The sequence below is a fragment of the Hemibagrus wyckioides genome, linkage group LG26, assembly GCF_019097595.1.
Source record: "Hemibagrus wyckioides isolate EC202008001 linkage group LG26, SWU_Hwy_1.0, whole genome shotgun sequence".
Classification (NCBI taxonomy): domain Eukaryota; kingdom Metazoa; phylum Chordata; class Actinopteri; order Siluriformes; family Bagridae; genus Hemibagrus; species Hemibagrus wyckioides.
In genome coordinates, this window is record NC_080735.1 from 18,306,208 (window position 1) to 18,327,733 (window position 21,526).

Here is a 21,526-nt window from a genome sequence, read left to right on the forward strand (position 1 = left end):
AGATTGACACACAGGTCATGGGGTGCACAAACTTTTGAGCGCATAGTATATATTTATAACAGTGTCATGAATCTGTTTTAGCCTGAATCGTCTGTGTAGGGAAAGAACACAGAAACATGTCACTTTCTGTCAAAACCCACCAAGTTCTCATTAGCATAAAGTTCATATGGCTCAGGGTTTTTTTTTTGTTGCTCCTCTAACTTAACGTCACTCCACCTCCTGATGCTAAAACCCCTCCCCTGACCCCCCGCGGTCTCTCCCTGAAGACGCTGCCCCTTTACGACGCCTCTGACCAGACCCAGTGTCAGGGTATGACTTAATTCATATCAGCGATAGCTTCCGTGGGTCAGTTTGTTGACCAATTCCCTGATGTAACTGTGTGTGTGTGTGTGTGCTTGGCTCGGTTTAGTGAGCATGTGAGAGCCGTTATGGAAGATTTCGTCGCTGTCTCGCTGATGTCGTGGGAACGCTTCGGACTCGAGGCCGTGAGACGGACTTCCTAAATGCGTTTCCCGAGTTGTCACACAAAGGACATGTTCTAGCTCCTATTTTCCCTCAAGAACCACGTTGGCGCTTAACAAGCGGATCCTCGGTACAGGACGAGTCAGACACAGGACTCGCCGTCCCGTTTGGTTTCTGGAAGAAGAAGAATCTGGCTTCGTTTCATATTAAACAATAACAAACTGAAAGAAATCCAATATTCCCCCAGTAAGCATGACATAACTGTCACGCTGATAAATGGGAAGTTTTAGCCTGATGCATGATGGGTATTTTTGTATTAAGCGCAAGCAAGATAGCGCTGGCTCTAATTTTTGGGGCACGTAATAAAACGGTGATTATGAAGAGGGAATAATGAGACATTTCTGCAGTATTGTGTTATTAAAATCAGGTATATTCATATATTTTTTACTATTAAAGAATAACAGCTAGTTATAGGATGCTTAATAATAATAATAATAATAATAATAATAATAATAATAATAATAATAATAATAATAATAATAATAACAATAGTAATATTAATAATAATAATAGTAATAATAATAATAATCATAGCATAATATTAATAATTATTATAATCATCATCATCATAGTGTAATAATAATAATAATAATAATAATAAGTGAAAAAGCTAGCCCGTTGTGTTTGCATTCAGGTTTGGTGTCTATTTATGTAGCTTTTTAAAATGTATTTGTTTAGAATTTAATCATGTATTGTTCGATTTGTGTAGAAACTTTTAAATCCTAACTCTTCAACACACAGAATTCTAACACCGAATCCAATATGGCTGAAAGCTTTTAACATTCACTTGGATTGAAATGATACGAATATTTTACTCACTAAAAATGTAAAAAATAAATAAATAAATAAGTAAAAGGCAAGCTACAACAAATCGAATGCTACATGTAGGTAAGCAGACTTAATATTCAATTCAAATTTCCGAAAAGCAACACATTTTAATTTTACGTTTCGGTGACGGAGAACAAACAACAACATAGATGGAAAGTTGTGACACTCTGTCGTTCTGTCGGTTCGTTGGCGGTATCGCTACGCAAACACTGTCGAAGAAACAAATACAAAACGGCTAGTTGTTTAAGATCAGATTTCAATCTGACGTCAGATCTGAAGACTGTGTGTAAAAAATTTTTTTTAAAAACCTGATACACTAATAATTTGTAAGAGAATTTCAAATCGAATTCCTAGTGGAAGAAAATATTCCATAAATTGAGATCGGATTCTGGAAGATTCTTAAGGAAATGTACAAAATTCAATATGTGTGGTATTAAATCTTTATTCTGATATTTAAAGCAGAAAACTGTGTGTGTGTGTGTGTGTGTGTATGAGGGTACCGCCCTCTCGGATGTTAATGGTTCCATTACATTAACGAATTTGTCACGGAAACTAGACACGACCCTGAGCAGAGCTACAGTCAGGGCCGTGAAATATTATGAAAACCCTCATGTAAAGAGATATTTTTCAGAGGTATACGTGCGCGTGTGTGTGTGTGTGTGTGTGTGTGTGTGAGGTGTAAATATGCTTTGATTTTGAGGCGTAGGAATGGTATTCATGCATGGGATTGTGTTTTTAAGTGTTTTAAGTGTGTCTGGATTTGTATCCATCATCATATGAGGGCAGCATCCTGTTCACATACCAAACTCATGGCAATAAAAGATGTGGTGACAAAATTCCTGGTCCTCATAAGGGAATAGGGGAGACTGTAGTTAGCTCATTTTGGTTTTGGCCCATGAGGAACCATTCAATGTTTGTCTGAATGATGCCAGTTCAAGAGTTCATGTTTTTTCTCGAATACAGTAAAATGACATATTAAAACCTACATGTACACGCTTTAACATTAAACAATTAAATCTGAGGACTTTACGAGTCATTTTGTCACAGTCCCCATAAAGATAGCAATACAGAAACAGGTGTGAGAAAAATCTTTTCCCGGCCTGATATCAGCTCACACAATTTATTAAATTGAGGGACTTGAGGAACAAAGTAGCTTTCATTCATTTATACTGTATGAAAAAGCATAATGCAACCCTGAGGTCCTTATAAGGCAGTTTGTTGTTGTGTCCCAATAAACATAACAATACAAGAATGTGTGTGAGCAAAAATCAAGCTGGAAAGGTTCATGGTTTTAAAAAAAATTGGGCAATTATCCCCAACAGATAATCCCCTCACATTTCTATGACTGTATTGTGAAATCTGAGGACCCCCCACATCAGTGAGGAATGAAAAATGAATTAAACATTTGCAATGAAACAAAGCGCACAAAAATGTATGCATTTTATATACAAAAAAATATTACTATAAAATTATATATGTGGTTAATATCAGGTGAGCATATATATTCATATAGATGTAATTCTGAAGTCCACAAGTGACATCATGATCCGGTCCTCATAAACAAAATAATACAAGTATATGTGTGTGAACCAAAATTCGTATCAGTTTGAGACAATGGACATTTTTGCAAAGTAACCCTCACATATTTGTGTATATGAGGACAGTTTATCTTATAAAAAAAATTAAAAAAAAAAGTCAGATGATCATGTGGTTCCAAGAATGTGTGGGAAACTTATACTGGCCTGATTTGAGCTCAAGGGTTTTACAAATAAGGCAGTTTTTACAGTTTTCACAGATAATGTGAACTTGAAGACCAGACAAGTTAGCTTGTCACAGGATCCCTGTGCCCAAATTAGGCCAGGAAAGATTGTAGAGTTTCACTAATAAGGCAGTATTATAGATTAACTTTCAGCCACAAGGATAATTAAATTTGAGGACTTCGCAATTCAGTTAGTCATCTGGTCCCCATAAACACGTTTATACAAACAATGTGCGCGAAACCTTTTTTTCTTGGACTATTTGAGAAGGTCGATAGGAATATACGTTTTTGCACGTTGGGCTGTTTTCTGTTCAGTTTTCTCAGCATAAGCATGTGAACCTGAGGGCCTCACGAGTCACGGGTCTGTCAGGTGTCACCTTGTGTGGTTCCAATAAACACTGCAACACCTGGGTGTTTGCGAGAGGAATGCTGGTCAGGAGAAGTTTTAAAGGTTAACAAATTAGGCAGGCTAAGCTCTTGCCTATGTGTGCATGTATATGATCTACCTAATTCTCTCCCACGACACACACACACACACACACACATGCTGAGACCTCTTGAGGCTCATTCCTGTAGAATTGTTTCTCTGGCCGCGCCCTGTCAGAGGAGAGGAGGGTGTTCTCTGTGTTTTTCAAAGTTAAAACTGCACCATGACTCAGCCTCAGTGTGTGTATGTGTGTGTGTGTGTGTGTGTCTCTCTATGTAAGGGTGGGGGGCGGGGGTGAGGAGAGGAGAGGAGAGGAGAGGAGAGGGGAGACTACAAAGTACCCTTACATAAAGGAATGATGTCAATTTTCCTTTAGGCTGGGACATGTCCAGAATGAGGGAGCAAGAGAGAGAGAGAGAGAGAAATACAGGGAGAGAGACAGATGGGAAAAGAGAGAAAGACAGAAAAGGTTGTAAATAAAAAAAAAAAAAAAAAAAAACATGGTCGTTCTCACAACCGTGGCCAGTGCCGCAGACATTACGGTCCTAATTACAGACGACTGAGACCCACTTTCCCACACTTTGCATCAGTGTGTCAGTGCAATATCTAAACCTGAAACACAATCTCACTCACACACACACACACACACACCCACTTTAACTTGGCTGCATCAGCCAAGAGAGAACACACAAGTACAGGCTCAGCGAGAATCCCCCCTTCCACACACACACACACACACACACACAACCACATAAACTGGTAACCACAACAGTACTGTATCCCTCCATTGAGCGCTGTGAGAGCGGGATGAGATCAGAGAGCAGGAACACACACCGCCTTCGTAGCGCGCCACTTTTAATCACTCTGAAAACTGAGAACCTTTAAGAGGAGCCATTAAAAACACAATTCAGAGAGAGAGAATGGAAGGAGGGGAAAAACAGGGAGAGACAGAGCAACAATAAGGAGAGAGAGAAAAATATCCTTTTGTTCACAGTTGAAGGCTCTCGTGGCCCAGAAGGTCGCTTCCATGTGGAGTGAAAAATCAAATGGCTGTGTTTTCACCTGCACTACACAGGGCTCGCCAAACCGTGAGGTGAAATGTTCTTAGCGCAGGCTTGAAGCTACATTCTGCTCAGTGGTTCCTTCACACATACCACATAAATCCTCACCAGACACGGACACAGCGTTTCCACACCCTGGCTCCACAGAATCGGCAAGTTTATCAGTTAGCTAGAAACACATCAGCTCCCGTGGCCAGCTAACTCATAATATCATAGCTAAGGTGGCTGATTGGCAAGCTAATGTTAGCTTTTACACTTTAGTTTGAAACCCACAGCCTCGGTTCATCCTGGCTATTTTACCTGTTTGCTAAAAGCTCATTACACTTAACTAGCTACTATATCAGTGCATTTCTAGTCTATTCAGAGAGCTAGCTAGAATATCAAAGCTAAGATGGCTGACTAGCAAGCTAATGTTAGCTTTTACACTCTAGTCTGTGATATAGCTAATGTTCGAAACTCGCAGCATCAGATCATTCTGGCTAATTTATCTGTTAACTAAAAAACCTCCTAAAACTAAACTAGCTACTATATCAGTGCATTTCTAGTCTCTTCATCCAGCCAGCTACAATATCATAGCTAAGATGGCCGACTAGCAAGCTAATGGTAGCTTTTGCACTTTTAGTTAGTGATGTAGCTGATATTTGGAAAATCTCTAATGAATCCATTCTGGCTAACTCACCCGCTAGTTAGAAATTCAGAAAACTCACCTAGTGAATATATCAGTGCATTTCTAGTCTCTTCAGCCAGCTAGCTGCAATATCAGAGCTACAAGGGCTAATGTTAGCTTTTACACTCTAGGTTAAAACCCACAGCCTCAGTTCATTCTGGCTAATTAACCTGTTAGCAAGAAACTCATAAAACCCACCTAGCAACTATTATTACTAGTTCATTTCTGGTATACTTAGCTACAATATCAAAGCTAATGTGGCTGACTAGCAAGCTAATGTCAGCATTTACACTCTACATTCTAGCTAGTGATGTATATAATGTTTAGAAAAGCAATACTGAATCCATTCTGGTTTATTTACTTGTTAGCTAGAAATGCATAAAAACTCACCTAACTTCTATATCAGTGCACTTCTAGCTAACTAGAACATCATGTAGCCCTCTGTCCTTTTGCTAGTTATCCTGATAACTTAGGAAGTCACTAAACTGAACGATTAGCATGAAATCTGAAGTTTCTAAAGCTACAAAGCTGCTATCAATAAAAAAAAACTACTATAATGACTGTAAAAGACAGAAAACTGACGCCAATGTATGAAAACACAGAGGGGTCGCGGTTTCCCAGAAAATATTAATGAGGGAACGTTAGGGGCCCTGGGAATATAGGATTGATCCCAAAGAGAGCCAGAATACCCCCCCACCACCACACACACACACAAACACACACACACATCCACACACACACACAGGTCATCTGTCACACGCTGTAACAATTTCACTCCTTTACTGATATTTTCGTCTGCTGAGATTCGCCTGGGTTTTGTTTTTTTCGAGCTCAGCATTATTGAGCTTGTTCAAGTGACAGCAACGTCATTAAACTTTCTCTTTCTCTCACACACACACACTTACACACACACACTTACACAACACACACACACACGTCCCTGGCTAATGTCAGAAGTACAAAAATGGAAGAGACAATGGAAAAAGCTCTGGTGTTTATTGGGTTTCCATCGTGAAACCTCAGTATTTTTAACATGGGCGTAATGCTGCCTCTTCTGGGACTGTGAGTGTGTGTGTGTTTTGTAAATCATCATAAATCCGAGCGAGTAAGGAACTATCATGCCGTGTTTCGGGGTTCAGCTTGACACTCAATACATCAACATAATCAACTCGCATATTTCACCCACACACACACACACACATTTATATATCCATTAGGGTGTTGTATACATAGCATACCCTTAGTTTAACGTGTGTATATGTGTGTGTGTGTCATTACTCCACACTCTAATTAACAGACCTCACTAGCGAGTGATACTGTAGCGTGTTGCAGGGGGAGTTTGCGCGGTGGCATCACGTTCGGTTCCTCTGTTTTTCTTTCTGAAGCGTTCCTCTCTGTGTTGTGATTGGCTCTGCTCCCTGATCCCAGTGTGTGTCCTTCACTCAGGGCGATACACTCCATTTGTGCTGGCTGAGCGAACGCGAAACAAGTCGGAGCACATAGACGCTGAAAGACGCGGCAGCACATTACAAGCACTTTAATTGGTGCGGAAACCAGACTTCTGTAAGAAAGAAAAACAAAAAAAGATCCTTCAGTTGGAAACGTTGCATCAAAATCCTCGTTACGACACACGATGCTAATGCTAAAAAAAAACAACCTCTAAGCTAACTTAAGCTAGGATTTAAACCTCCTGCACACCTCTGAAGAGAAGGAGCGCTTTATATCAAATACCCCAGTGAAATGTCAGAGGGAGCTGAGATGAGACGCTAACTGTTCCTGCGACTTCCTGAAGATCTTTGAGTAGCAGCGTGAATTACAGTGTAATGTTTAGATAGATAGATAGATAGATAGATAGATAGATAGATAGATAGATAGATAGATAGATAGACAGACAGAGAAATGAGCTCAAACACATTGTGTGATTTATTTCTCAACATTCTACAAATTCAGCATGTTTTAAGTGAAGAACTGCACTTTTCAGTATCACACACACAGAGACACACACACAAACACACACACACACACACAGATGGAAGCATCAGTTCACTGGAGGCAGCATCCACACTTTTCTGTTTTTTCTGTCTGGAGCTGAAGCTCTGGAACGTGTTTAGATGGCAGCCCGACTCGGAAATATCCGACTTCAGAGTAGAATGGAACGCAGCTTCAGTCCAGACTGGCTGGGGTTTACATGAACCATCTGGGAGAAGAGGGGAGGAGGAGAGGAGGGGAAGAGGAGGAGAAGAGGAGGAGAAGTGGAGGGGAGGAAGAGGAGAAGAAAAAGAAGAAGAAGAAGAAGAAGAAGGGGGGAGGAGGGGAGGTGGATGAGAAGAGGAGGGGAAGAGAATGGGAAGTGGAGTGAGAAATTAGCAGGAGAGGAAGAGGAGGAGAAGTGGAGGGGAAGAGAAGAAAAAGTGGAGTTGGAGATTAGGAGAAGAGGAGGGGATAAGGAGGAGAAGTGAAGGGGAAGTGGAGTGGGAGATTAAGAGAAGCGGAGGGGAAGTGGAGGAAAAGAGGAGGGGAAGTGGAGCAGAAGTGGGGGGGTGGAAGAGAAGCGGAGGGGAAGTGGAGGAGAAGAGGAGGGGAAGATGAGGAGAAGTGGAGGGAAAGTGGAGGAAAAGTAAAGGGGAAAAGGAGGAGAAGAGCAGGGGAAGTGGAGAAGAAGAAGGGGGAAGTGTGTGAGAAAAAAAGGGAATTGGAGGAGTAGAAGAGGAGGGGAAGTGGTAGGGAAGGGGGGGTGTAGAGGGTAAGTAGAGTAGAAGAGATGGGGAAGTGGAGAGGGAAGAGGGAGGGTGTAGAGAATAAATAGAGTAGAAGAGGAGGGGAAGTGGAGAGGGAAGAGGAGGTAAAATGGGGGGGTGGAGAGTCACAAGGAGTGGAAGTTAAGAAGAAGAAGAGGGGAAGTGGGGGGGTGTAGGAGAAGTGGTGGAAAAGAGAAGAGGAAGAGGAGGGGAAGTGGAGGGGGAAGAGAAGGGGAAGTGGTAGGGAAGGGGGGGTGTACAGGGTAAGTAGAGTAGAAGAGGAGAGGAAGTGGAGGGGGAAGAGGAGGGGAAGTTGAGGGGGGAGAGAAGGGGTAGTGGAGGGAAAGAGGAGGGGTAGTGGAGGGGAAGTGGAGGGGGAAGAGGAGGGGAAGTGGAGGGGAAGTGGAGGGGGAGAGAAGGGGAAGTGGAAGGAAAGAGAAGGGGTAGTGGAGGAAAAGAGGAGGGGAAGTTGAGGGGGGAGAGAAGGGGTAGTGGAGGGAAAAGAGGAGGGGTAGTGGAGGGGGAAGAGGAGGGGAAGTGGAGGGGGGAGAGAAGGGAAAGAGGAGGGGAAGTTGAGGAGGGAGAGAAGGGGAAGTGGAGGGAAAGAGAGGGGGTAGTGGAGGAAAAGAGGAGGGGAAGGTGAGGGGGGAGAGAAGGGGTAGGGGAGGGAAAAGAGGAGGGGTAGGGGAGGGGGAAGAGGAGGGAAAGTGGAGGGGGGAGAGAAGGGAAAGAGGAGGGGAAGTTGAGGGGGGAGAGAAGGGGAAGTGGAGGAGGGAGAGAAGGGGTAGTGGAGGGAAAGAGGAGGGGAAGTGGAGGGGGAGAGAAGTGGTAGTGGAGGGAAAGAGAAGGGGAAGTGGAGGAAAAGAGAAGGGGAAGTGGAGGGGTAGTGGAGGAAAAGAGAAGGGGAAGAGGAGGGGAAGTTGGGGGGTGGGGGTAACTAACGCGGCATATGTCTGCGACACTCCACAAACGATACGACCCCCGAGTGCTGAAGCTAGCAGTCGCTCTGAGCAGCGATAACAATCGATAAGGCTAGCACAGAAACGCTGGCACAGCGTTATCGGGTTCCTCGACGGAGCCGAGTCTGGGTTCTCCACCCTGTTAGGAAACGTAATGGTAAAGCAATGCGATGGGCGAGCAGGGCGTAGCACAGAAACTCAGACTTGGAGCTGGTTTGTGGAGGGGAATTTACTTTTCCCATTCTGCAGGCTGAAGAAAAGCCTGGAGAGGAGCCAGGAGCAACAGAGACAGACGCACAAGACGCACAGGGTGGAATAGAGAAAGAGCAAGAGAGACAGAGAGAGAGAGAGAGAGAGAGAGAGAGAGAGATACAAACATACACACACACAAATCCACACACACACACACTATGTAAGTCATTACCGAATGTGACAGTCATTTTGATTGACAGCTATCAATACCTTGATATCCCGCCCCACCGCCAACACACACACACACACACACACACACACACTATAACCCCCCCTCCAACCCCACTCCCTACCCCACCCCTAAAACCCATCCCAGCCCATCAGAGGTTCCCCTCGATGATGTCACCCACCCTGATGGCTGGATTTTCCTGGCATGATATTACACAGACAGCTTAAGCAGTAGCTGCCAGAATGGGGTGTGTCAAGCACACACACATACACACACACACCTTCAGCTCCTAACCTGTCGTTGCAGGTACGGCTGTGGGGCGTGTGCCGTGTGAATGATCTTGAGTCAATCTCCAAATCCAAAACAAAATCGCATGTTGCCAAGACTCACCCCCCCGACACACACACACACACACACACACACACAAAAAAAAAAAACCTCAGAAAGTTGCACATGATGATGATGATCACCTGGGAAAAGTGTATGAGAGGAAACTAGAAGGAAAGAGACCGAGAGAGAGAGAGAGAGAGCGAGAGAGAGAGAGAATTGAGAGAGAAAAGTGTGTGTGTGTGTGTGAGAGAGAGAGAGAATGAGAGAGAAAAAATGAGAAAGAAAGAGAGAGAGAGAAATAAAATAAAGAGCGAGAGAGAGAGAGAGAGAGAGAGAGAGAGAGAGAGAGAGAGCGGTCTCTCACGGGTATTAGTAGCCATTGATGTTTTAGTCTGGGAAATCGCCTCAGTGCCGACTCTGGAACAAAGCGGAGCTGCCAGGTGTGTCGTTCTCAACACACTATGTTACACACACACACACTTATAGACACATGCACAAACACACACACACACACACATATGCATGCATGCATGTACAAACACACCCTACATAGACACACCCACACACACACACATGAAACAAATAAACCCAGCCTGTTGTTTTTCATTGTAAGGCGAACAGTCGACGTGTCAGGAGCTGATGCAGGATGAAGCCGGTGTATAAATCTGTCAGTGCTGAAAGCTGACACGACCCAGAGCCACTTCGGCTCCACTCCCAGTCACTCCAAACATCTCCCTGCCTTTCCTTCAAACCGCTACGGTGGAAGGAAAACGTGCAGCTTGGAGAAATCGCTAGCATCGAGATGCTTCTTTACATCAACAGTGTGAGTGATAGCGATATTTAGCTTTCCTGAGAAAAGGACGTTTTGTATTTGCATCCATTTTCTTTACCCGCTTTATTCCTAATTAGGGTCACGGGGATCTGCTGGAGCCTATCCCAATACACATTGGGTGAAAGACACCCTGGACAGGTCATCAGTCCATCACAGGGCCAAATATAGACAGACAACTTAGAATTCCCAATCATCCTAATGTACATGGACTGTGGAAGGAAACCAGAGTAAAAAATGCAGAACATGCAAACTCCACACAGAAAAGCCCCTGCCCTGCCCTGCCCTGCCCTGTTCAAACCCAGGGCCTTCTTGCTGTGAGGCAACAGTGCTAACCATTAAGCCACCCATGCCCTTGCTTTATTTGCATACTAAAATCACGACAACAACAGCAAAAAAACAATACATATGTGGACATGTCAACTCTGTTTACTTTTACTTTTAATTTCCTCGGTAGTGCAGTAGTACAAGGCGACATGAGCAGGTGATGATGAGCATGTCAGCGTTTCATGTCCTGACTTTATTCCGAGTAACTATTACTCAAATCTTAGCATGATGAGTCACTCAGGGGTGTCTGTGTGTGTGTGTGTGTGATACAGAATTTAAATCCCAAACACCTCAGCATAATCAATCTAAAGAACTTGCTAACGTGATATATAGCTAGCATGAGCTCAGCTGCTCTAGCTAGCCTGGAATTGTCTAGTTAAATAAATATCAGCTGAGGCGAACGTTAGTCCTTTTGTATATCGCATTGCCAAGATTGCTGAATAAACAAACATACTTTGCATCCTTCAGCAAGCTAGTTGCTAGCTAAGGGTTTTAAATACACATGAATTAATGTTTACATTTATTGTTGATGTTCAATTAGCAAACCATCTACTAGAACCAGCTACCATCACGAGTAGCGCTGGAAAGAACGATAACGTTAAAATGTGTCAAATTATTAGATATTTTTGCGTTTATTGTGATATTTTAAGTGTTTATTTCAAGAAATGTAAAGGACCAGGCTTCGTACATCTTCCTCAACGTTTGTTCTCTACACCACAGCGCTGTTGAATTCTGGACTCTGATTGGTCTGTTTTCTATAACAGCAGCATTGTCTATGTCATTTCCCCTCGTTCTGATATGTTATCATTTCTATAGCAACAGCTTGTTCACAGGGTGTTATCATTTCTATAGCAAGAGGCCATTATTGTCTCTATAGCAACAGGGCTGACTCTTCGCAACAGGGCATTATTGTCTCTATAGCAACATTGCTGACTCTTTGCCTCAGGGCATTATTGTTTCTATAGCAACAGGGCTTTATTCTTTCTATAGCAACAGCTTGTTCACAGGGTGGTATCGTTTCTATGGCAACAGGCCATTATTGTCTCTATAGCAACAGGGCTGATTCTTCGCAACAGGGCTTTTTTCTTTCTATAGCAACAGCTTGTTCACAGGGTGATATCGTTTCTATAGCAACAGATCATATAGCTGATGGTCCACATAGAATAGTGAGTAATATTTTTTATGGTGAATATAATTACTTTTATAATCATTGACATGATCGAAGTTTAAGGAGAAGCGTGTTCAAGAGCAGCAATAATTACAGAAGGAGTCTCCAGTGTCAGCACTTTGAGCAGTCAGTAGGTTTTCCACAACACTAACTTGTTGCTCAAACTTTCCACAAGTTTAAATGTTTCTGTTAACAGATCGAACAGAACAGCTAAGTCTTTCACTAACACACTTCTCCATCAAACGCTTGCGTTAAGTGAGGGATGAAGCACCGTGAGACATGCTGTATTTGGAAAACGATCAACTTCTGGGTGGCTCCAGTGACTGATTCATCACACCACCCTGTTACTGATTATTTATTTCTTGGTTAAGTTAAACCTGTTTTATTTTTTTTTGTCCTCTCAGACGTGATCAGATGATGGGCAGATTCTGATAACGCATCATCACTCTCTGAGACTTACACACCAGATTTATTGGTCTAAGCCCAGAGACAGAGACGGTGTTGACTCATGGATTGTTATTGGATCACTGGCTCTGGATCAGCTGTCTGGAAATCTGGTGACGTGTGTGTGTGTGTGTTCTGACCCTGGAATAGGGATAATGACGTAGCATACATGGTCTTGATCTGTCCTTTGATTTAAGCGGGTCACATCCTGCAGGAACATCTGAGTGTGATTGAAGGGGAGATTGGTTTAGCCTGAGGGGCAGCAGACAGGTAAAGTCATCCAGGTGGGTCTCCAAACTTAATGAGGCGTGAGTGTGTGTTTTTAAACCCAGACTGCTAGCCCAAAGCATCTTCCTCTCCCATTTTCTTCCTCTCTCATGGGAAGTAGTCGCACCTCTATTTTGAAAAAAAAAAAGGGGGAAAAAAAGCTTTTCTCTCTTCTCCCACACAGCGCTGACGGGAATCCTGCCTCACCTTGCCACTCTAAACACAGATGACACACTGCGTCTTAGCGTCGTATACAGACCGTCCTGTTCTGAAACATGTATGGAGCTGCTCTGTCTTACCGCTAAGAGCTTCTCGGATGGCTCATGAGACTCTCGTTTATGACCAACACACACATCCAACACCCAGATTAGTTCTGTGTCTCACTCAGAGATTATACTATGTAGATATAATGGAAGGGTTTAGTTAAATACTTAAACACACACACACACACACAGAATTGTATGGAACAGGCTTAAGAACTCCTCCTGTTAATGCTGAATAAACTAAATTATCTTCTGTATCTTCTGTTCTTCTTACCCTGCTGTTTTCTTCAGGCATCACTCCTGGCTGGCTCGCTTATGTTAGAAAAAAAGAAACAATGAGGATGTCAAGGATCTCAGTGAAGGCTAGCTTAATTGCAGTGCAGCAATGACAAAGTAAACGAAGCACTTTGGGTTCCTCAGTGTCAAAGTAAACCTATACTTTTTTCAAACCAGTATAAAAGTAACCAAAATAACAGTTGAAGTGATCACTTTTACTACTGTGGGTAATGGTGGGGTGATATGATTGTTTAGACAGATGTGTTTCTGAATGATTACGGTGATGTATCACTTCTTGATGTCCCACTGCAGCTCCCAAGCTGTATATATTATTATATTATAATTGATTGAATGTCGTTTCAGGTTTTATTATCCATGTATTACTGAGACTCAGATGAGTTGTACCTCGGCGTGGAATCTTCTTAGAGGCAAAACCAAAGACTAATAAATGTTATTCACACCAACAAGACTTTGCTCAAAAACTGAACACCAGGAACCGTGGTTTGAAGAAGGGTGTGATCTTGTGAGAAGGTGTATGAGCTCTCCTTGACTAACCACCATATCAACATCATTCATGAATTAAAAATGAACCCTGACAACACTTTAGAGCTTTGTTGTTCTAACAAGACAGCGTATCGATAGAGAGAAAGGGGAAGACAGAGGAGGGTTTGGAAATCACAGATATCATCAGAAGATTACAGACGCTCACTACCGAAGTATGTGTAAGCAGCAGAGACAAACTGCAAATCACATCTATCCACGGAGAGTGCGGCTTGCCTGGTCATTGCTAAAGTGTGTGTGGGCGTTTCTCGTGAGAACTCCAGGAGCAGTGGCCTGTTCGAACAAAGGCAGAGTGTTAGGCCCACATAGTAATTAGAGGCTCAGAAACAGAATTAATGGAAGAGTCTGTGTGTGCAAGCACATACACATACACACACAGGCAAAGCGCCACTTCCCTGGGTGGTGGTGTGTCCTCAAAGGAGGAGATTTAAATGGTTTAAGTGCCTTTACATGTTTTACGTGCAATTGGGTCCCAGGGGAAAACACCTGACTGATGTGTTTGGGCTCTTGGGTTTACCTGGTCTTTTGTGTATTTAGGGCTTGGAAATCAAAACATTAGAAATTTCGGTTCTGAGTAGGCAGGTGGCTTCCGAGCGATGGGTTCCCTTTATGCAAAATATTGGTGAGAAGATGAATCTCGGTGCGTTATTCATGATACGCAAGATACTGACACATAACCAAGCGTGAGAGCATTAAAGACCGAATCTAACCAAGTGGGAGAACCTCAAAGACTGGGATTAATCAAGTTGGAGATACTGAAAGAGTGAGACCCACCAAGTAAGAAACCTTATAGATTGGGACTAAGGTCAAAGAAACGTAAAGACTCTGAGGAACCAAATTGGAGAACTTTAAAGACTAGGAGAAGCCAAATTAAAGATACTTAAAGACTAAAATTGACCAAAATTGGGACTAACCATGAGCTAGAGCCACAAAAAACCCAAACTAACCAAAAAAAAATGTGAATAATGAAGAATAAGAACCTTAAAATCTTGAACTCCCCAAGAATTGTGAACCCTAAGATTGGTCAAAACATAAACCTTACATATTTGGACAAATCAAGAGTGAGAACCTTAAAAACTCAGACTACCCTTGATATAAAATATTAAAGATTAAGGCATAGAACCTTAACTACAGAGGCTACCCAAAAGGCAAAACCACAGAGATTAGGACTAACTAAGAGGGTGAAGCTTAAACACTGGAACTGACCCATGAGTTTGGTCAGTAAAGCCTGGTATTAACCAAGAGTGAGAACCTTAAAAACTCAGACTACTCAGGATCCAAAATTCCTATAGATTGGGATTAAACAAAGGGGAGAACCTTAAAAGCCAGGGATTGGGTCAGGGATCTAGTAAAAACAAGAGATTGTGCAAATTGGATGGATGACTGAATGTATGGTTGTGTGTTTTTTGTTTTTTTCTCTCTAATCTTATTTTATGTGAGTCCCATTTTTTAGCTATTTATGTTCATTTTCAGCTATTTTTATGTATTTTTTTTGTTTTATAATATAATATATAGAGTGATGCACTGACTGGTTTGCATTTTTACATTTGTTGTACATTTTAAAATGTCAATAAAGACATTCAAGCATTCAAAACATTCAAAACTGTGAATAACCAAGAAGGAGAACCTTAAAGAAGGGTCTAACCAAATGGGAGAACCTTACAGACTGGAACTGGCCAATAGTGAGCACTTCAAAGACTGAACTAAAGAAAATGCACAACATTAAAGAATGCGCTTGATCAAGAGTGAGGACCTCAAACACTCAACCCAATATGTAGAACCTTAAAGATTGGGATTAAGCTTAAAGACTGTCTGAGATCAGGGCAGTACCTGTCTCATTCCTATAGAAGAGAACCGATTTGTTTTTGTATTTCATTCGACTGGAATTGTTGTTGACACACCGAGTAGAAAATCCCTGAACCGTAATGCAGATGGAGAATAAATAACGCTGTAATAATCGTACTAATCTCTCGGGCTACGAGCGGCACTGCGGAATTTACCGGTCACGCTAAATGTTTATTGGTGCACTACACACTTATCACAACAACGCGGTTGTTTACGTGAGGGCTGATGTGTTCCGACGCAGATATGGGAAAAAGCACCGTTCCATGTGTCTGTCTTGCGTAACACGGGCAGGAGGATGCAGGAGTGCGAGACGGCAGGCACCGCTTCGATTCGGGACGGATCCAGAGGGTACAGCTTGGAATCCTGATCAAATTTCATGTGTGGGAAAGATGCTGGCTGAGGGAGAGACGGGGAGAGAGACAGAGAGAGAGAGAGAGAGAGAGAGAGAGAGAGAGAGAGAGAGATCACTTGTCCAAAACAGTTGTGCAGCTGTGTTCACACAAACAGAGCCATGTGAGAGACACTGTTGGCCTTGGCTGCCCTGAACCCAGAAACTCAGGGAAAAAAAGCTGATTGACGTCTTACAACATTCGACAAAACATTGAAAATAGCACACAGAGTTCTTAAAACAGAGCGTAAACCATGATAAAGCCTGCGGTTGCTTTGTGCTTTATCTGAAGTGAGAGTGTGTGTGTGTGTGTGTATGTGAGTGTGTGACTGTGTGTGTGTGTGAGTGTGAGAGAGAGAGCAAGAGAGAGAGAGAGAGCTTGACATTATTATCCGTGGCCACAGATGTTGCTCCCACAGATGTGTTCGGCCCCAGGGCACCGCTGGTCCTCCACCTTCCCAGCATGCCGAGTGCGAATCAAAACTGGCTCGAGTTTTTGTGGCTCTTTGAAATTAAACACGTCCCCAGGAAGCACAGTAAATTATGGAGATTACGGAACAACTTCAGAGCCTCTCTCTCTCTTTAACATGTGCACACACACACACACACACACACACTTCTCGCTGTTCTCTAAAGTTGAGTACTAATTTTGCTGACTCAACTTTTTTCATTGCTCTGGAATGTATAGGCTGTATGTGTGTGTGTGTGTGTGTGTGTTACTGACTGAATTTATATATGTCATTATCCTCTTTAACACACACAGTTATATAAATTATATCACAACACACACACACACACACACTCTTTAACCAAAATAAACTAACTCTTTAATAAACTAAAATCTCTCTCAATTTGGTGTGTGTGTGTGTGTGTGTGTGTGAGAGAGAGAGAGAGAGAGAGAGAGAGAGAGAGAGAGTCTTTCCCTGTCTTTATAAGCAGGGAAATTGAGTTATTATAAATTAAAGTGGTGTGATGGCGCCCTCTGTTGTTCGAAACACGAACAACAGGCTGATTTTTGAAATAAAATAAAAGTCTTATCAGGACGCTTCACTTGTACATGCCCTTAAAGTTCAGATATACATTAATGCACTGTATCGTATGTAAAATAAAGGCTTGTTAATTTAAGAAAAGCTTCACATTTTCTTCTTGATCCTAAATGTAATTGATTTGCGGTGTTAGAGAGCTATCCCTGTCTCACTTTAAATCTTTTCAGCAAATGGAAATAGAGTGCATGGCCAAATCTTCCCCATCATCCCATTATTTATGTATTTATTTATTTAATTGTGTAAGAAAAATGGTAATTTTCTATTTGCTTTTAATAAAAAATTAGAATATTGCTAATATACAAGAGTATTAGTCAGGTCAGTACAGTGTCACTGGCTCTAATCTAAATAGGGCGCGTGCCCAAATCGATTGCCTGTCGGAAAATAAATTAGCAATCATTAATTCGTCAGTCTAATTTATTTTCACAGCGCGCGTCTAGGACTTTGAATTGAATATATATTGAAATAATTTTATTTTACGTAAACTACAACGAACAACATACTAAACATAAAGAGATTTCGTATACCACCCGCATTCTGCTCGATGATTGACTCGCGCTTCTGAAAGCTGCCCAATCAGTGAGCTGTAAATTTTTCAGATGCCGAACTACTGACCAATCCCTGAGCAGGAGGCGGGACTTATTGTAAATAGGGGTGGTAAGTGAAGGACCCTCAAAATAAAATGGCAGCCTCCGCAGAAACAACTGAGACCTGAAGGTGAGGCTGAATTACTTCTAATTTATTTTACAGAAACGTATTTAAACTAAAGATATGTCTTATAAGCAAAAAACAGCGTGAATAACTGCGAGTAATTAGCATCTAGATCGCGAGCTAAACGGATGTTACGCAATTCCCAGACTCTGTTAAAGATCTGACTGTAATTGAATATTAAACAATATGAAATGACGTCATAAATATAAGGAATGATGTAAGGCTAAAGCCTCCAGCCGGAAGTGCAGGACACGCGTTTATACTGAAATCTGATGTGTTTAGTGATTCTTGTGATCATTTAATGGATTTCTGTTATTCTAATGAGCTGTGACGTCAGAGGGGGCATGTTTTATTGCTGTAGTTATAAAGTGAGAAAAAATTCTCAGATATAAGTGATAACAATCGTCTCTCTCTGCCTCTGTCTTTGTCTCTCTCTCTGTATCTCTGGTATCTCTCTCTCTCTCTCTCGCTCACTCTCTCTCTCTCTGTGTGTGTGTGTGTGTGTGTGTGTGTGTGTGTGTGTGTGTCTGTCTCTCTCTCTCTGTCTCTCTCTTTGTATCTCTGTCTTTGTCTGTCTCTCTCTCTCATTCCTCTCTCTGTCTCTCCTCTGTCTCCCTCTGTCTCTCTCTCTCTCTCTGTTGCTCTCTCTCTCTCTCTGTTGCTCTCTCTCTCTCTCTGTTGCTCTCTCTCTCTCTCTCTCTGTTGCTCTCTCTCTCTCTGTTGCTCTCTCTCTCTCTCTCTCTGTTGCTCTCTCTCTCTCTCTCTGTTGCTCTCTCTCTCTCTCTCTCTCTCTCTCTCTCTCTCTGTTGCTCTCTCTCTTGATCTGTCTCTCTCTCTCTGTTGCTCTCTCTCTCTTGATCTGTGTGTCTCTCTCTCTCTCTCTCTCTCTCTCTCTCTCTCTCTGTTGCTCTCTCTCTTGATCTGTCTCTCTCTCTCTCTCTCTCTCTCTCTCTCTCTCTCTGTTGCTCTCTCTCTTGATCTGTCTCTCTCTTGATCTGTCTCTCTCTCTCTCTCTCTCTCTCTCTGTTGCTCTCTCTCTTGATCTGTCTCTCTCTCTCTCTCTCTCTCTCTCTCTCTCTCTCTCTCGCACACAGCTGTGACCATGAGCAAGCTGCGAAGCTTCTGGAACAATTACAAGGTTCTGATAGTGATGGGCTCAGGCCTGGGCTTCATACACTGGGGCTGGTACACGATCAAATCAAACCCGCTCCTGCGCCACGACAGAGACGACTTCACTCCCGAGCCGGGCATCGTGTCCTACGTGTCTCCTGCACCGCTGCCTCCTCTCCCCGAACCCAGCAGGAAGAAGAGGGAGAGCAAGACGCAGGAATAACAGACTGAGCTCACCTGTAGGCTTCCTCTTCCTGTCTTACTGCACAAACACTCAGCAAGTTTTAGTACGAGGAGCACAGTGTAGTGGATGAAATACACACACACACACACACACACACACACACACACACACAGTGAGACAAGGCGAGAGAGAGAGAGCTTTAACTTTACAAATTACAAATCCACATTCTATCAGTGTTTTTTTTTTTTTTTTTTAATTATTTATTTATTTATTTAAAAATTATTTTCACAGTTTTGGTTTTCAGAAACTTTTTTTGATTTTCCCCCCAAATTTCATCACATTTATTTATTTGTTTATTTATTTATTTATTAATTTACCTACTTTTCTTTTCTTTTTTTCAATTTTCACAGTTTTAGTTTTCACAACTCTTATGTTTTCCCCCCAAAATTTTCACCATATTTATTTATTCATATTTACTTATTTTATTTTTTTCGATTTTTCAGTTTCAGTTTTCACAACTTTTTAACCCCCCAAAAAAATTTCACCTTATTTATCTATTTTTTTATTTTTACAACATTGTTTTTCACAACTTTAAAATTTTTTCCCCAAAAAAATTCACCATATTTAGAATAATTAAATAATTGATAAATATTAAATAATATAATAAATAATTGAATAATTGATGTTCCTCAGTGTGCCAAAAATATTACACTATTCGTGTTGAGTGGGCGGAGCCAGCCTTGGGTAAAGCTTGTATTAATGTCACCATAACCAATCACATGACTTAGTCTCAGACAGAGGGCTTGCTTATTATAATATTAGGCCACACCCACTCAAACCTCTCACACAGATCTAATCAGCTAATTAATCAGGAATGATTTGTTCCTCTCGGTCTCCTGCAGTGTGTCAGTGCCCTGTGTGTGAAGAACACACAGAGGATGAAGAACGCCAGCTGGCTGAGGAAGAACTGGATGTGGGTTGCGGGAGGATCTTTCCTCGGCCTCCATCTAGCCACGTGGATCATGCAGAAGGCGATGAAGAAGTCGGTCCACAGTGAGCTGCAGCTAAAAGGACACAGAGGACAGGACTGATAGCCAGATATGACTGATGGATGTTTTAATCCACCGCTGCGCTTCATCTGACTCTGTGATGAATGAGTGATGAATGTGTGATGATATTCTGATGAGTGATGATATTGTGATGAATGAGTGATGATATTGTGATGAATGAGTGATGATATTGTGATGAATGTGTGATGATATTGTGATGAATGAGTGATGATATTGTGATATAATGAGTGATATTGTGATGAATGAGTGAATGTGTGATATTGTGATGAATGAGTGATGAATGTGTGATGATATTGTGATGAATGTGTGATGATATTGTGATGAATGTGTGATGAATGTGTGATATTGTGGTGATATTGTGATGAATGTGTGATGATGCTGTGATGAATGAGTGATGATATTGTGATGAATGTGTGATGAATGAGTGATGAATGTGTGATATTGTGGTGATATTGTGATGAATGAGTGATATTGTGATGAATGTGTGATATTGTGATGATATTGTGATGAATGAGTGATGATATTGTGATGAATGAGTGATGAATGTGTGATATTGTGATGAATGAGTGATGATATTGTGATGAATGAGTGATGATATTGTGATGAATGAGTGATGATATTGTGATGAATGAGTGATGAATGTGATTATATTGTGATGAATGAGTGATGATATTGTGATGAATGTGTGATGAATGAGTGATGAATGTGTGATATTGTGGTGATATTGTGATGAATGAGTGATATTGTGATGAATGTGTGATATTGTGATGATATTGTGATGAATGAGTGATGATATTGTGATGAATGAGTGATGAATGTGTGATATTGTGATGAATGAGTGATGATATTGTGATGAATGAGTGATGAATGTGATATTGTGATGAATGAGTGATGATATTGTGATGAATGAGTGATGAATGTGTGATATTGTGATGAATGTGATGATATTGTGATGAATGAGTGATGATATTGTGATGAATGTGTGATGAATGAGTGATGAATGTGTGATATTGTGGTGATATTGTGATGAATGAGTGATATTGTGATGAATGTGTGATATTGTGGTGATATTGTGATGAATGTGTGATGAATGTGATGATATTGTGATGAATGTGTGATGAATGTGTGATATTGTGATGAATGTGATATTGTGATGAATGTGTGATGAATGTGTGATATTGTGATGAATGTGATGAATGTGTGATGAATGTGTGATATTGTGATGAATGTGTGATGAATGTGTGATATTGTGATGAATGTGATATTGTGATGAATGTGTGATGAATGTGTGATATTGTGATGAATGTGATGAATGTGTGATGAATGTG